The sequence below is a fragment of the Budorcas taxicolor genome, chromosome 2, assembly GCF_023091745.1.
Source record: "Budorcas taxicolor isolate Tak-1 chromosome 2, Takin1.1, whole genome shotgun sequence".
Lineage (NCBI taxonomy): Eukaryota > Metazoa > Chordata > Mammalia > Artiodactyla > Bovidae > Budorcas > Budorcas taxicolor.
Window position 1 is genome coordinate 159,805,050 of NC_068911.1, and position 13,718 is coordinate 159,818,767.

The 13,718-nt window shown below is 45.0% G+C and overlaps 1 protein-coding gene across 3 annotated transcripts in view; it reads left to right on the plus strand.

Moving 5' to 3' along the window:
* The window catches only part of RHBDD1 (rhomboid domain containing 1), a 134,496-nt gene that overhangs the window by 119,263 nt on the left and 1,515 nt on the right, over positions 1-13,718 (plus strand). The gene's annotated exons all lie outside the window — the stretch shown is intronic.

The window sequence follows — 13,718 nt, forward strand, 5'->3', positions numbered from 1 at the left end:
GTGATGCTATCCAACCATCTCATCCTCTGTCATCCCCTTCTCCTCCTGCGTTCAATCTTTCCCAGCATCAGGGTCTTTTCTAATGAGTCAGCTTTTCACATCAGGTGGCCAATGTATTAGAGCTTCAGCATCAGTCCTTCCGATGAATATTCAGGACTGATTTCCTTTAGGATTGACTGGTTGGATCTCCTTGCAATCCAAGGGGCTCTCAAGAGTCTTCTCCAACACCACAGTTCAAAAGCATCAGTTCTTTGGTGCTCAGCTTTCTTTACTGATCACATGGGTCATAGCCTTATCTAACTCAGTGAAACTATGATCCATGCCATGTAGGACCACCCAAGACGGGCGGGTCATGGCAGAGAGTTCTGACAAAACGTGGTCCACTGGAGAAGGAAATGACAAACCACTTCAGCATTCTTGCCTCGAGAACCCTATGAACAGTATTTTTTTTATGCCCAAAGGTTAAAAGGTATTTTCAGAAGATTATTATTTGAGTCAGTTCTAGTGAGGTGAATGAACCCAGAGCCTGTTATACAGAGTGAAGTAAATCAGAAAGAGAAAAATAAATATCATTTATTATGGGAAATAGATGGGGAAACAGTGGAAACAGTGTCAGACTTTATTTTTTTGGGCTGCAAAATCACTGCAGATGGTGACTACAGCCATGAAATTAAAAGACGCTTACTCCTTGGAAGAAAAGTTATGACCAACCTAGACAGTATATTCAAAAGCAGAGACATTACTTTGCCAACTAAGGTCCGTCTAGTCAAGGCTATGGTTTTTCCTGTGGTCATGTATGGATGTGAGAGTTGGACTGTGAAGAAGGCTGAGCGCCGAAGAATTGATGCATTTGAACTGTGGTGTTGGAGAAGACTCTTGAGGGTCCCTTGAACTGCAAGGAGATCGAACCAGACCATTCTGAAGGAGATCAGCCCTGGGATTTCTTTGGAAGGAATGATGCTAAAGCTGAAGCTCCAGTACTTTGGCCACCTCATGTGATGAGTTGACTCATTGGAGAAGACTTTGATACTGGGAGGGGTTGGGGGCAGGAGGAGAAGGGGACGACCGAGGATGAGATGGCTGGATGGCATCACTGACTCGATGGACAAGAGTCTGGGTGAACTCCGGGATACGGTGATAGACAGGGAGGCCGGGCATGCTGCAATTCATGGGGTCGCAAAGAGTCGGACACGACTGAGCAACTGAACTGAACTGAGCTGATGGAATAATGGTATTGATAAACATATTTGCAGGGAAGGAACAGAGACACAGATGTAGAAAACAGACTTGTGAACAGAGTGAGGGAGGGAGGGAGTGAGTGGGACGAATGGAGAAAGTAGTGCCAACATACGTACATATAGTATGTAAAATAGATGGCTGGTGAGAAGCTGTAAAACACACGGAGCCCAGTCTGGTGCTCTGTGATGACCTAGAGAGGTGGGGTTGGGGAGGGGAGGGCGGATCAAGACAGAGGGCATGGGTAAATGGATAATTATGGCTGCTTCGCATTGTTGTATGACAGAAACTAACACAACATTGTGAACAATTTTTTAAAAGCATTGAGGTTTCTGAGGGAAATACGGCTAACTCCAAGTGGTCTATGATTTTAAAAGTCAATGAAAACATTACCTTGGGCCTTTGCTTAAAAAGCCGGACATTGATTCCAAACTCAAGTTGAAGGAAATGAGAAGAAATTGAAACAGGTCTAAGTATCATCAGCAGTGCTTCTACTCTCAGCCTCCGTCTGGAGTCTGGGTAAAGGGTAAGCGTATTGGGGATTTTGTTGTTTTCTGAGTGGAGGGCCTGGCCCTGTGTGTGACAGAGGGGCCGCCATCTACTGGGGTTGTATCCTTTTTGGGGAGGGAGCCACTGTCCCAGGCAGTTATGAACCCACCACTTAAAGCAAGGCCCTCACCCACTAGGAAGCACATCCATGCATCCCTCAGATGGTCGAGGGTCTGCCCAGCAGCAGAGATAGTTCAGACCTGTTCTGAACTACCAGTTACCAAGCTGCCGCCTTTCAAGACACCCTCAGGGCCTCTCTGAGCCCGGGCTGGCCAGGACAGCAGCAGCTGAGTGTCCAGGATCACAGGCTAAGGAATTAGTTAAGGAAAAAATTCTCCAGGGAGGAACCTGGAGGTGCTAAAGGCCTTTGAAGGTTTCCAGGACTCACAAATACTCCGTTTGTAACACCCTGGTCCTGCATGCTTTGAACTGCTGCATCAGGCACAGTGAACATGGGCGTTCCATGGCCCTCCTTGACCTTGCTTCCTCCCCGGGGTAGCAAGGTCCCTGGGGTCGTCAGCGCAAGGAGGAGGGCAGGAGGATAGAGGGTCGGGACACATGTAAGTGAGGGTCTGGGTAAATGTAAACCAGGAAGCAGAGCCACTTTGATTAGGCATAATCTAAAGCATTTTTAGGACTGCTGCACCCAGGATTCGTTGTCTGATTATCATGGATTGTATCTATTTCTCTCTTCTCATTTGGAGTTAGAATGATACCAGTCATTTCCAGGAAGAAGCATGCAGCCGTGGAAGGCAGTATGCACCATAGCAAGGGTAAATTCTGAGTTTAGAGCTGGTTAAAATATCTACATCCACATCCACATCCATACCCATAACCACAGCTGTATCTCTCCCAGGCCCTTGTCAGTCTCCTTTGCCCTGGAAGAAATCTGATATGACATAGAAACTGCTAGATGCTGGCCAATAATCCCTGGGTTTCAGACCATCTAGACAATAAACAACTCCATAATATTCAGTGCAGCAGCTTCTGTGAGAGCCCATCTGTTTCAAAATAACCCTAATTCTGCTTACTATGCGGAATGCTTTGTTGACTGGAATTTGTCCTAGTTTTCTGCAGCAGATTCAGAGGCATAGGCCTCTCACTCCACCTGCTGGCAAGTATGAATACTGGCCTGAAACCCGGGGTGGATATTTTCAGTTGAAAAAAAAAAAAAAATTCTGAGCTGTAGCTCAGGGATTCTCAAAAGCTAGCGTAGCTCAGAGTCACCTGGGAGCTCATTAAAAATACAGTGGCCTGGGCTCTGTGCCAAGCCTACTGAATCGGAAACTCTCAAAGAGCTCTCCTGGTGATTCATACACTCACATCTCTGTTAAGAGAATCTGGAATTCAGGGACCTGAGCCAGCGAAGGTCAGGGATGACCCCACCCTATCCTGCTCATCCTCGAACAGGGAAAGTGACGAAGCCAACCTTAGGTACCCCCTTCTGTATTGGTAACTCTTGGTGGAGAGAGTCAAGGCTTTATTCCTGGATTTCCCTGGTGGCCCAGTGGGTAACAGCGGATAGGAATCTGCCTGCCAGTACAGGGGACACAGGTTCGATCCCTGGTCTGCGAGGATTCCACATACCATGGAGCGACTAAAGCCTGTGCCCCACGACTGCTAAGCCTGCACTTTAGAGCTTGTGCTTTCAGCAAGAGAAGCCACTGCAATGCAAAGTCCATGCACCATAAGGAAGAGTATCTCCTGCTCACCTCTCCTAGAGAAAGCATGCACGCAGCACCCAGCACAACCAAAATGGGGGGAAAAAAGGAAACTTTAAAAAAAAAAGCTTTATTCCTTACCCAGGGCTCAAGGTGACATCACCAGTGATAAGTCATATGATTGCATGGAGTGATGGGAAGGGTGCTTCTCTTCTCTGGTATTCTGCCCAAAACCCTAACCCCAGTCTAATGATGAGGAAAAGCATCAGTCAAACTAAATGGGGGCACATTCTTATAGGCTAGTACTCCTCAGAATTGTCAAGGTCACGGGAAATAAGAAAAGACTGAGAAAGTACCACCAGCAGGAAGAAACTAAGGAGGCCTGACAACTAAATGGAATGTTGGACCCTGAAACAGAGAAAGGAAATGAGCGGAAAAACAAGTGAGATCCAAGGCAAGTCTGGAATTCAGTTAACAGTAACACGCTCATCCCTGTAAATGGCTGGTCTTGACAACTAGACCGTGGTAATATGTTTGGCTGTATTACCTTGGAGACATTTTTAAATCTAAAGACTATTCCCAAATAAAAAGTTTATTAAAAATTAAAATATCAGGGGGTGGGGAGGGACACTGAGTTAGATCAGATGAGTTGGAGGAAGTTTGCAAGGAGCACAGCCTGGCCAAATCTCAGTCCAGCTGTCAGCAGTCATGGCCAGGCTGGCTGACAGGCAGGCAGAGTAGCTGCCCAGACCACCGGCCATGGAGGAGGCGGATTGCTGGCATGGCCCATTTTGCCCTCTTTGGCCAGCCAACCCTGATGCCTCGTTGGGTGGGATCTTACATCTCTGTGTGGAGGTCTAAAATGTCCGGTCCAGCTCCCTCATTGTGCAGACGGGAGCCTGAGACCCTGGAGAGAAGTGAATTGTCCAAAATTCTGGTGGAGCCAGATGCAAGTCCACCTATAAAGACGTGTGTTCTTTTCCCCAGTGATTCTCAGTCATTTGATACATTGTCTACAGGAGAAACACCTGGGTGGGTTTTCATTAAAATATAGCTTCCTGGGCCCCAACCACTTAATGCAAAGAATCTCTGCCTTTAGGATCTAATAACTCTGCATTTTTAACAAGTTCTTCATTATTGTGCACACGAAACTTAAAGAATCTTTGCAGAAAACCAAACTGTCCCATTCATAGATTCTCCAAGACAGTCTAGCATTGCCCAGACCTCTTGCATTTGAGCTACTGAAGGGCTCTGACTCCTGTCTCCATTGGCCAGCTGCTTGCTTTCTATGGAGACTGTGCTCATAGCACAGGGCTACTAAAAGGCCTGCAAGGGGAGAATTCAGTCACAGCTGAATCCTTTTATGATGATACCCTAGCAGGTGGTGAGCTGCCCAACCAGAACCCTGTGTGTCTCGAGAGGAGGCTATTTAATATCTTTTTGAGCTCAATTGATTATGGTTTAAATAATCTCATACCCATTTCCCTCTCCTTTTAAAAAAATAATTAAATTATAAGTTGCTCAGGCCTTCCCTGATGGTTCAGTGGTGAAAGAATCTGCCTGCCAATCCAGGATACATGGGTTTGACCCCTGATTCAGGCAGATCCCATGTGTCGTGGAGCAGCTAAGCCTGAGTGGCATAACTACTGAAGCCTGCGTGCCCTAGAGCCTGTCCTCTGTGACGGGAGAAGCCACCACAGCTAGAGAGTAGCCCCTGTTTGCCTGCCACAACCAAAGGAAAGCCCACGCAGCAACAAAGATCTAACATGACCAAACATAAAAATTAAATTTAAAAAAAAGTTACTCAAAGATAACACCATGATCAATAAACAAAAGGGGGCATGGGATCCAGGCTCCAGGAGCCACTAGAAGTCCCATCCTGTTTGTCCTTTCCCCACTGTGGCCCGTCTTAACTTCATCAGAAAGTCCAGGCAGTGAAGACTGTGGAAGGCCTCCTCTGTCTGCGAGATAAAGATGAGAAGTCAGAGCTGACAGAGGAGAAGAGCCAGAGACTTTAATAGGTAACCGTTTGGCCCTCTGGATTCCCTGCAGGCAACGAAGCTGCAGGCCAGGCAGGAGGTGCAGGGCAGTGGCCCCCGACTTTGAGGTCCTGCTAGGGCCCTGTTTGCGGGCAGGTGTGGGATCTCCATCAAAAACATCCAGAGAGGCTGCAGCCGCCCCTCCTGGGCGAGTCAGGCATGTTGGTCTTAGAGCTTCAGAGAGGAGTGTGGGATTTTATCTTTCTGAAAGGTTTTCATCTTTTATCTAGCATTGTCTATACTCATGTATATGTATGTGTACGTGTGTGTGTGTGTGTGTTTTTATCAGAACTCTGCCCACAAAAAGACTTCCTTATTCTACTTCCTTTTTTCTGTTGTCAAGTATGTTCTCCAGTCTGTCCCTTCAGACAGACCTCGTGTCTGGTTTCTCTCTGCCATCCCAGCCAGGCACGTGGGACCTCGTGGTACTAGGCAATGAGGATATGGGAGCAAAGGGAGGCCTGCATCTAGTTTTCCAAGAATTTTCTCATAACTATCCAGTGGATATTCTTAGGTGATTTTGAATTTAAAAAAATAAATAAAAGATGCAGTCCCAGAGTGTATGGAACTGGGAAAGATACTCTTGGAGACAGTTAACCTCAGTTTGCAGAATCAGCTGAAGTCACTGAGTAAACTCCATCTGAGGCAACTTCGGATTGGTGAACATTCTGTTTTAGATCAAAGAGAATTGGAAACATCCTAAAATTTGAAACATTTACATATTAAATGTATATAAATCGTATAGATTTTAATACTAAAGAGATTTTTACTAAAGGGATTTTATGTATAAATATACATAAAAGGTGCTTGAAGATCATTCCTAATTTCATTAAAATCCCTCTTAATACAGTGTTAAGATGATGACAGAATTGTGAAAGGATTATAGACAGATTGATTTAAAAAATGGAAAATCCCTTTAGTATGAAAATCTACATCTATTTGTTTAAAGAAATACATACCTCATGTTACAGTGGTTCCTAATGGGAGACACTTTGCTCCTCAACCTCTCTGTCTCTTCTTTTTAAAACTTATTTGGCTGCACTGGGTCTTGCGGCATGCAGGATCTGGTTCCCTGACCAGGCACTGCACCCAGGCCCACGGCATAGGGAGCAGAGTCTTAACCACTGGACCACCAGGGAAGTCTTCAGCCTGTCTCTTTGCTGCCCCTCCAACCTATTGAGAATTATTTTGTAAGAACTTAGAGGCTGTTCTCTGTTTAGAAAATACATGATGTAGTAAATTACCAAGGCTGACATACACAGCTGGACCTCTTGCCTAAAACCTTGTCAAGGGAGATCCTGATTCTAGTTACTTTGTTATCCAGAAAATCTTGCTGTTTGCAATGAGGCTTATCTACAGCAGAAGGTAACATTTTCCAGCTGCATTCTAAACAGACCCTGCCTCCAAATCAAGTGTAAAAGCAATAGTATTGTTCAGGTTTAGAGAGTGTGGTTTCAGAATTAAGGAAGACAACTGACACACTGCATGTCTGGAGCAGAGTAGAAATAAACATGAATTTGACTTTGGACTCAGTTCCTGACCAAACCGTGTGGCCATGGCAAGTTCCTTAAAATCTTTAAGCCTCAATTTTTCTATCTGTAAAACAGACAAACTTCTACTCAGAAGAATAAGTAGAATAAAAACTACATAAAGCAATATGGTGAATCTCATAAACATAATATAAAATGAAGCTACTTACAAAGGGTACATATTGTATGAATCCACTCCTGGACAAAAATAGACAAGTCTCTGCTGTGAGAAGCCCGTGGACCACTGCTGAGAGGGAGCACATGGAGGCTTGAGTGCTAGAAATACTCTTGTGTTTTGGTCTGGATGTTGCTCCCATATGTTCCTTTCATGAAAATTAATCAAGTTGTACACTTTTTCAAAGGCGGGGAGAGTAAGTAGGGAAAGCCTGTAGCAATTGCCCAGAAAACAGTCCCCCTGGACTTTCTCTCTTTTTTTTTTTTCTGCCGCATGGCATGTGGTGGCTCAATAGTAAAGAATCTGCCTGCGGTGCAGGAGCTACAAGAGATGAGAATTTGACCTCTGCATCAGAAAGATCCCCTGGAGAAGGGCATGGCAACCCACTCTAGTATTCTGGCCTGGAGAATTCCATAGAGAGAGGAGCATGGAGGGCTGCAGTTGATGGGGTCGAAAAGAGTCAGACACGACTGAAGCGGCTTAGCACACGTGTGGGATCTTAGTTCTCTGACCAGGGATCGAACCTGTACCCCCTGCATTGGAACCTGGAGTCTTAACCTCTGGACCACTAGGGAAGTCCTGGACTTTCTCTTTTTGTTTCCGAGCTCAGACAGTGCATTGTCTATATTGCAAAAAGCTCTAGATCTGACAGAGTACACCCAGTATTTTAGATTTCTCAAACTGCTGACTGAATTATATATAGCCTGTTGATTTTAAGTCAGTTGTGGCCAGTTAAGGTCCCCCAAATTGGCCAACTAGAACGGGCAGAGAAGTACAACAGGGAAGGTAGTAACTGAGTTGATTTCCATTCAAAGCTGCCCATTTTGGGATTCCAGGTACTGTCTCAGAACTAAGGAATTCCTACTCCTGTTACCTGATTGGTTTTTGTTGTTTAGTCACCAAGTTATTTTTGATCTTTGCAGCCCATGGACTGAGCATGCCAGTCTCCCCTGTTCTTCATTATTTCCTGGAATTTGTTCACATCCATGCCTACTGAGTCAATGATACTATCTAATCCTCTGCATCCCCCTTCTCCTTTTGCCTTCAGTATTTCCCAGCTTCAGAGTCTTTACTTTTTCAACCCATTGGTTGAGGAGTAGAAATGTGAATTTTTCTCTCTCAAGTCACACCTGTTAATAACTGTTACATTTACTATAAACCATAATGAAACTTCCATCTGTATTAAAATTATGAGACTTTAAGTGATTTCGAACTCTTTTTAGAGATGGATAGATAGATAGGTCATTGTAATTAGTGACTCAAACAATAGAGTGGTCTTATTGTCCTCGGGCACCTCCCACTTTCAAAGAATATCTTGCTAATTGTTGCACTTGGGATTTCTTCCAGGCCTTTTTGGTCGTAGTAAATGATTTAGCAACTGTGCTATCAGAAAGCATTTTGTAAGCTTTAGAATTCATGGAATTCTAATCAAGTAACATTTTTGAAAGAGAGACTGTGGGTCCCATGCTACTGCCCTCATTTGACAAAGGAAAAGAACATTTAGAGGTTTCTTGATTTAAAAAAAATTTTTAAGTGATTGCCTCCATGGGTCCCTGATTTAAGGGAAAGATATGCCATCCTGTGACTTCATTTTAGTATAATTTCACTGAATGACCTAGAGAGCTCATCAGATCATGGCAGCATCTATGAATACCAGCAAATTAAGCATCTCTGTTTACAGGGATGGTGAACAGTAGGGAAAAGGGCCATCAACTCACAGCATTCTTTTTAGCAATTCTTATGTGGATGGAATTGCTTCTCCTCCCTCAGATGTAAAACGCAGAGGTTACTGCATTATACATAACCGTAGAGAACTGAAAATTTTTCCATCAAGGACCACAAGTCAATAAATCTTATGATCTCACCATTGGTGCCATAATTGAGCTAAATATTCTTAAACCAGGCACTGTTCCTGAGGTTCTTTGAAGCATGCTCACTCTTTCTTTCAGTAAAATTGAGGGCTGACCTCCATTTACAGGAACACAGAAGCAAGGCTCATAAATACTAATATTCTGTACCAAGTTCATCAGAGTGAGGCCATTTCACCCAAGTCTGTAAACGTTCAAAGCATGGTTTTACTCAGCAGAGAAAAGGTCGCCAGCTTTCCCAAAGCCTGTAAGGCTCCTTCTGGTTACAAAAGTGGGGGTCACAAATTACCCTTTTGGATCTGTTTCTTGGAGGGCAAATATTTAATAAGTAGTGACCCCACACTTTGTACAAAACACTCCCAGTTGTCCCTCAAATAGAATTAGGCTCTATCTTTAAAAAAAAAAAAAATTGTATTTATTTGTTTTTGACTGCACTGGGTCTGTGCGACTGCACACAGGCTTCCTCTAGCTGTGGCAAGCAGGGGCTACTCTTTAGTTGCAGTGCACGGTCTTCTCACTGCAGTGACTTCTGTTGTTGCGGAACATAGGTTCTAGAACACAGACTCAATAGTTGTGGCACACAGGCTGGGTTGCTCCTGGCATGTGGGTCTTCCTAGACCAGGAATCGAACCTGTGTCCCCTGCATTGGCAGGTAGATTCTCAACCACTGGACCACCAGAGATGTCCTGGGCTCTTATCTTTTAAGAAGTCATTGGTAATTTTATTTCATATATGCCTTAGTCAATGATAGTAACAAGCAGACATTTAAGCCGTGATTCTCACTGATTGTTACAGTTAAAAGTCCCAGCGTCCATTGGCCATCAGGCACTAACTGCATGCCTGGCACTCACGATTTTATATGCATCATCTCTTCTTATCCTCTCAACAACTCAACAGAGGAAGTACTGTTACTATTCCCATTTTATAGATAAGAATACTGAGGCTGAGGGACGGTAACCTACTTGCTCAAGGATATATAACCATACATGGAGAAGGCACAATTTAATTCCAATCATCAAACTCCAGAGTTGTAGCAAGGACCCTGGCAGTCACCTTGCTCCTCAGCCTCCCCTGATAAGTGACCCAACCAGAGCCTGATGGAATCAAGTTTTCCCTAGGGTGTCCCCCGCAGCTGTACCCAGGGCTGGAAACATCTCCCATTTCCAGTACACCCACAGGGACCTCTTTTTCTTTTACCATCCAGCTGAGGCCCATTCGGATCTTTTTCTACGTGCTCAGGCTTTCCAGGTGGCCCTAATGGTAAAAAACCTGCCTGCAATGCAGGAGACATAATGAGATGTGGGTTCAGTCCCTGGGTCGAGAAGATTCCCTGGAGGAGGGCCTGGCAATCCACTCTAGTGTTCTTGCCTGGAGAACTCTATGGACAGAAGAGTCTGATGGGCTCCAGTCCATAGAGTCGCAGAGGGTCGTACACAGCTAAAGTGGCTTAGTACATACGTCATCAATATAAGTAGATATTAAAAGCACATTTCTTAAGACCCTTTGAGAAATAGCTTTGGAGGATCCTGGAGTCTAAAGAGAGACGTGATAGATCATGTGACACAAGAGGAAAATACAGAAATGGGTTAGAAAACAAATGAAAAAGTGTAGATTTGGAAAAGAGAGCTCAGCTGAGACTGAGCAGAGCAGCTGAGAGGCAGGGACCTAAAGTACAGATGTGATGAATGGGATGGGTGTGTTGCCGACTGATATCAAATACTCAATTGCCTTTAAAATGTCACAGATTAATTTAGACTTGAAAACTTTCCAAGAAAATTAACCACCAGCATTAAGAAGAATGGAGTTCAAAACCTGAAATGAAAGGATTAAGTCGTTCTTCAGACAATAGGGTGGCTTTGATAAATCAGAAACACTGCGTTTGAAGGACTTAAAACATCCATGAAAACATCCAAGTCAGGCATTGTCGTCATCGTTGTTTTGTGGTTGCTATACCCAAGGCCTTCCCAGGGATCCTTAAAAAAAACCCAACCACTCCAGCAGTCAGTAGAGTTTAAGGAGACCCAAAGTGGGAACTTTGTGGTGGCTCAGACAGTAAAGAATCTGCTTCAATTCAGGAGACCTGGGTCGGGAAGATCCCCCAGAGAAAGGAATGGCTACCCGCTCCAGTGTTCTTGCCAGGAGGATTCCATGCCTGGCATGCTACAGCCCATGGGGTTGCAAAGAGTTGGATACAACTGAGTGACTAACGCTTTCACTTCTGTGTGGGAACTTTGTGGCCACATCTGTGATGACAGCAGAGTCCCATCAAGTTGAGGACTTAGGCTGGTTCTTCTTTTTCTCTTTTCAAATAGTGAGCTCCCCACATATCCATCCAGGAAGGAGACTCTCTGGGTTTGGGGAGGAGGATAAGGCAGAAGGAAAAGATGAGATGCTTAACATACTCGGTGTGTTAGAAGGAACAGTGATACGGGATTGTGGGAAGGGGGAGAAGAACTCAAACTGCAGTCAGAACACCTGGGTTCCAGTTGCGCTTCCTCTCGTGCTAGCTTCGTGCCCTCAGGTTTGTCCCTAACTCTCCCCGAGCCTCAGTCTCCTCTTCTGTAAGTTTGGCTTCATGAAATTAGGAATAAAAACTAATTGAAATAGGATACCTTACAAGGCTCTCATGAAGGAGTGATTATTTGTTCCTCCACGTGAGTTTTCTACGTGGGCACGTGGCATTTCTGCCCTTGGCTCAGCCCTGGTTCTCCTCCAGTGCCCCAAGCGGGGGTCCAGAGAGCTTTTGTGCGGGCTGCCCACTTTGAGAGCTGGACCCCTGGAACCTTGACAGTCTGTCCTCTCTAATTCCTCCCTTCGTGGAACAGCTTTTTCTCTTGGACACTGTGAGTCCCTTTGGGCGTCTGAGCATCTTTCAGCATCCGTGGGCTCGCGCCCTGTGGCCCGGAGTCAACATGCCACGTTGAGCTCACTTCTGACTCTACCCACAGCCCAGGCCTCCCAGTTCCCTGCCCAGCTGGAACGGGCTGTCACACACTGGCCCATGCTCATGAGTGCAATTAAGGATGAACTTGTTAAAAACAACTGTCAGAGGAAAAGCAGGATTTGGATCTCATTGTATAAAGCAATTTGAAGCCATAAACTAATGGTGATTGGATTCATGAGTTTTTCTGTAATTTCAAAGCGTTTACCACTTTAAACAGAAAGCCCTCTACAAATGTATATGGCGAAAGCTGTATCTAGTAAAACTTTTATAGGATTCATAGAATCTCTATGGTAAAAATGTTCTGTGTTTGAACATCATCTTTGGCGAACATTGGTAAAATGATGGATACTTCGCTGATCAAAAAACCCTGAAGTGGAGTTTACCCGGTGGGAGTGAGTGTCGGGCTTGGCCCACCCCGTTCACTTTTGGGTGGACTAGTCAGAAAATGTTACAGGAGGTCTGGGAGGGGTGATTCCCTCATGTCTGAAAAGGAAAGGAGAACCACATATGGGTGAGTCTTGGGGTCTCTATCGCAGCGTGGACCAAAAACTGCCTTCTTAGAAATTTCTGTCTAACCGCTGAAATTCTAGTTGTAGCTCAGCAAACTGACTGTTAGTTTCACACTGCTTTCTCTATCATCTTTTCATCATAGGTTTAACAGTTGCCACGTCGATATATTACCTGTCAACATCCCCGACACTCGGAGCGTGAGCAGGAGGGATCAACTGTTCACTGGTTTTCCCTCGTGGCTCCAGCCCCCTTGCCCACCACCCACCCTTAGTGGCTCGGCTAGGACTTCCAGAGTCAGTTGTGTGAGCACCTCAGAGGGCAGTGTTGAGTGTGGTGGTCTGGCTGTAACATATAGAACTTTTGATGGATGTGGGTGAGGGGAGCAGGCCTTTCAAAGTGAGCTCACAGAGTTAGCAGAGGCTCAGAAGGGAAAAAGTACAGTCTTTTTGGTCCCTGTGCTTAAAAGTGAATCATTTGTCTGTATCCATCAGTGATGCCCTGCCTGGTTGTCTCATCGTGGACATTAAAGCTCTTTGATTAGTTAGGCTGCTGGTTCCTTGAGGTCAAGGACTGTTTGTTGGTATTCCTTTATTACCCGCCCCCCCCCCCCCAACAATGCCTGGATCTTCCATTGTTGTTGTCTTTAATTCAGTAAACTGAAGTGCTTCTGTTATTGCAAATGATTTTCTTGGTCTGTTTGCAGCCCCAAGAAGCTCTTTTCAGTAATGATTTCCATGGTCCTTCATATGATCTTCACATACTATGCCTGTAGTTTTGTCTGCCTGCCCCGATACTGGTCATTATGGTAACACAGCCTCTGCTCTGTGGGCCATGATGCCCTGTGGGTGCTTGTGCGTCTCAGGCAGGTGTGATTCCCACTGGCTGGCGAGGTTCAGGAGATAGCAGGTTAGAGGGAGGGAAAGGGAGACCCTCAGGCTCATCGGGAGACACCTCCGAGCACTTCCAGTGAGGACGTTACAGATAGTCATAAAGTTATTTCTGGGCATTAAGAAAAGATAAACTAAGCCTTTGAGACATTAGGGAAATTAAATGATGTAAATTATGGAGCATGGTGGGGCGGGGGGGAACCAACATAGAAATGGGAGGATTGTCAAGAAGTTTCAAAATGAGTCAAATTAGCTTCATGGACTGGACCTCACTAAAAACGCTTACTTGATGTCGCAATGTCATATTGACAGCTGCAGTT